At 45.5% G+C, this 4,347-nt stretch overlaps 1 protein-coding gene across 1 annotated transcript in view; it reads left to right on the forward strand.

The window, feature by feature from the left end:
- The window catches only part of LOC116674175 (receptor-type tyrosine-protein phosphatase-like N), a 36,540-nt gene that overhangs the window by 23,595 nt on the left and 8,598 nt on the right, over window positions 1-4,347 (forward strand).

Here is a 4,347-nt window from a genome sequence, read left to right on the forward strand (position 1 = left end):
AATGTGTGTGTTTGTCACCTAAATGTTGCAGCTGGTAAAGGTGGAGCTCATTTACTGACTTTATATACTGCTTGTTCCCCCCGAAAAAAGCCCACTTAATGTCTGTCAGATACCACACACACACCCACACACACCGAGAGAGCGCCTCACAGCCTTCCCGGTCCCTGCTGAGATGAACGTGTCTGTCCTCCGTCTGTCTCGTCGTCTTCCTTCTCCCGTGCCGCAGAGGAATGATGGGAATCGTTGCCCTCGACTCCGCGTCCCAGCCGAGCGGCTCCCCGCGCCACGCTGGTTGCCATGGCGTGCATCGGCAGCGTCCTGTGCGGCCGTCACCGTGCCTGCCTGCGACACCACGCCACCGCCTGGCAGCCAAGAAGCTGGTCTGGGACCGGAGGGGGCACCTTCACCACCGGAGTACCAGGTGGGCAGAAACTCAAAAACTACAAATATGTCTCAGGTCTAAACAAGGGAAACGTGGCAAAGACACAACTGTAAGCCACAGCAACATCTTGTAATATCGAAGAACAGTTATATATATATTATTTATATTATGAAACCACCGAGTTAACATACAACTGTTAAAAAAGCATAAAGACAATCAGTCATTGACTGCACTACTGACTACAAAAACTACAAATATGTCTTCAGATCTACACAAGGGAAATGTGTAGGTCACACAACTGTAAGCCACAGCAACGTCTATATATATATTAGTATATATATTATATTATGAAACTGACGAGTTCATACAACTTTTTGTTAAAAAGCATAAAGACAATCAGTCATTTATGTGTTGTTTAGGTTTATTAAGCAATAAATAAAATGTTGTCATGCACACAAGGTTACAGTCCGATAAGAGTAGAGCGCAAGATTACCATATTTCATCCTCATAATCTTTGGGTTTATTTCTGGATGGATAGATGAGTTTCGTCTCAAAAATGTTAGAAAATGTGAAAAAATGTGATCAGTGTTTCCCAAAAAGCCCGAAGACGTCCTCAAATGTCTCGTTTTGTCCAGAAATCAAAGATATTCAATCTACTGTCCAAGGAGAGAAGAAACTAGAAGATATTCACATTTAACAAGATGACATCACAGAAGTTTTACTTTTTTCATGAAAATGACTCAAAGTTATTAATGATTATTAAAATAGTGGAGATAGATAATTCTTATTTATCCCACAGAGGGTAAATTCCTTTTTACAGCAGCATTTATAATAATAAGAGCAAAAAAAAAACGTAAACACACAAGAAAGAAGTATATGTACATCTACAAACTAAAGTGCGGTCAAATTAAGGTTTTTTAAAGGAAAGTGCGGTTGCCATAGTACAAAAAAAAACACTATTCAGTGTAAGTAAGTGACGTTAAATTAAAATGAATTATGTAATCAAAGTAACAAAGCAAAAGCAGGTAACCGTAATATAAGTTATATTCACCTTTCGCCATAAATGATATTGAAAAAGTAAGAACTTGTAATGGAAAAAATATAATACGGATGAGTGTGTGGATAAATAAAACAGGAAGATAAACTACAACATTATTTCTGGTTGCAGGTAATAGTTTGATAGCAAAGCTGCAGCAAACATGATAAAAAAACATAAGAAACATAGGAAAATCTAAGAAATGTAAGAAAAGTTATCAACCGCATCATATTAAATGAACTTAAATCTATCATGCCAAAAAAAAGGCAGCTTTTCTGGAGAGCCTGTCAGCAACAGGGCGATCCTCAAAGTGCTTTACACAATCAGTTAAAAAAACAACAACAAACCAGATAAAAAACAGTGAATTAAACAGTTAAAAATAAAACATTCTACGAATAAAGAGAACTTTAGGTGATGAAGCATGATGCATGCACACCTGGTCACCAGGACCTGTGTCGCAGCACATGGCGTCCAAAGGCGCCTTCGGGCGTCTGGAAGCCGCCGCCCTCGGCGCCGTGGGGGGATCGCGAGCGGACGGAGGCGGAGGAGTAGGAGGAGGAGGAGGAGGAGCGACTCGAGGGTGAAGCATCGTTCTACCAGTTCAGCGACGGAGCCAGCCCAGCCCCACTTCCCAGCAGCACCGCCGTCCTGGTGCGAGGAGCCGGCCCAGGCCAACATGGACATCTCCACCGACACATGATACTGGTCAGTCCCGGCACCCTGGACCCTGAGGACCCTGGGGACCCTGGGACCCTGGGACCCTGGGACCTGGAGACCCTGGGACCCTGGACCCGGACCTGGGACCTGGAGCCCTGAGCCCTGGACCCTGGAGCCCTGGAGCCTGGGTCCTGGGACCCTGGGACCGCTGGGCCCTGGGGCCCTGGGGCCCGGGGCCCTGGACCTGGGACCCTGGGACCTGGGACCCTGGGACACATATATTCATCATAAATAATTATAAATTATAATATATATAATAATAGTATCCTTTATTAGGGGAAATTATAATTAGACTGTTATATTACACACAGACCTGAACTAACACTGCACGTCCACATAGAAAGACCTAGCAGGGACTCTAACACACCTGCATTTCCACCTGGAAAGACACTAGCAGGGACTCTAAACACACCTGCACGTCCACATGGAAAGGACACTAGCAGGGACTCTAACACACCTGCATGGCCACATGGAAAGACACTAAGCAGGGACTCTAACACACCTGCACGTCCTCATAGAAAACACTAGCAGGACTCTAACTCACCTGCACGTCCACATAGAAAACAAACCAGCGACCTAACTCCACCTGCACGTCCACATAGAAAGACACTAGCGGGACTCTAACTCAACCTGCGCCACATAGAAAGACACTAGCAGGATCTAACTCACTGCACGTCACACCTAGAAAGAACACTAGCGGACTCTAACACACCTGTCATGTCCACATAGAAAGACACTAGCAGCGGACTCTACCCCCTCACGTCCACAGAGAAAGACACTAGCAGGGACTCTAACACACCTGCACGTCCACAGAGAAGACACTAGCAGGGACTCTAACACACCAATATATTCACAACAACACACACAATCAACCAAATGTTCACTTTAACCCTTGTGTTGTCTTCTCTTTGACCATGAAAACGTTGTTTTTTACCTTATCTCAACGTTTTTGTTGCTTTTTACAACGTTTTTGTTATGAGTTTTTGTTTTGTTTTTTTCATCCATTTTGCCTTCTTTTCCAACATTTTTGACACGATTTCGATTTCCTTTATTTCGGATATTAAAAAAAAAACTTTGAAAACGGGTCAACTTGACCCAAAGACAACGTGAGGTTGAGAAGGAGAGGAGGAAGCATTGACTGTGACTAATGTCCCCCAGGCCTACATGGAGGACCACCTGAGGACAAGGACCGCCTGCTGAGGAGTGGGAGGCTCTGTGCTCCTACCAGGCCGAGCCCAGACCGTCTCCGTGGCCCAGAGCGGACACCACGCCAAGAAGAACCGCTCCCCGACTCCGTCCCCTGTGAGTCTGCAGACACACAGCAATCTCGCCATGATGCACGAGAACATCAGAATGTCAATATTCATGAATGAGAAGGTCAAAGTGATGTTGAGGAGTTAAAGGTGCCTGTGTCCTCAGAGACCACTCGAGGTTGAAGACTGAAGGCGGAGGTAACCCCTCCGCTCCGACCTACATCAACGCCAGCACCATAGTAAGCTCGTGTACCGTCAACCGCACCAGACACTGTGAACCAACGGCACCCGGGAAAACACGAAATAATAGAGCAACACCAATGGCAGACGTCAGATTAGGTTCTTCATATTTAGACACAGGCAGCGAAGGGCGAGAGTGTCGCACAGACAACCAGCGATGTGTGCTGTTGAAAGTTATTATCGTAAAATCATATCAATCAAAGCATAGAGAAGTCTGCAGGGCTGTGGTCAAGGCCACCTTAGTCTAGATCCTGGACCAGGTCAAGACCAGGATAGTCGAGTCCAGTCAAGACCGAGTCCAAAGAAGTTTGAGTCCAGAACAAGGAACGAGTCCAAGACAAGACAGAGTCCAAAGAGGTTAGAGTCCAAGACAAGACCGAGTCCAAGACAAGACCGAGTCCAAAGGGTTAGAGTCCAAGACAAGACAGCTAGTCCAAAATAGGTTAGAAGTCCAAGACAAGACCGAGTCCAAAAAGGTTAGAGTCCAAGACAAGACCGGGTCCAAAAAGGTTAGAGTCCAAGACAAGACCGGGTCCAAAAAGGTTAGAGTCCAAGACAAGACCGAGTCCAAAAAGGTTAGAGTCCAAGACAAGACCGAGTCCAAAAAGGTTAGAGTCCAAGACAAGACCGAGTCCAAAAAGGTTAGAGTCCAAGACAAGACTGACTCCAGGACAAAATAAAGGTCTTACGCATGACAGTATCAAGACAATCATTTTGGG

The sequence above is a fragment of the Etheostoma spectabile genome, chromosome 24 (genome assembly GCF_008692095.1).
Source record: "Etheostoma spectabile isolate EspeVRDwgs_2016 chromosome 24, UIUC_Espe_1.0, whole genome shotgun sequence".
Lineage (NCBI taxonomy): Eukaryota > Metazoa > Chordata > Actinopteri > Perciformes > Percidae > Etheostoma > Etheostoma spectabile.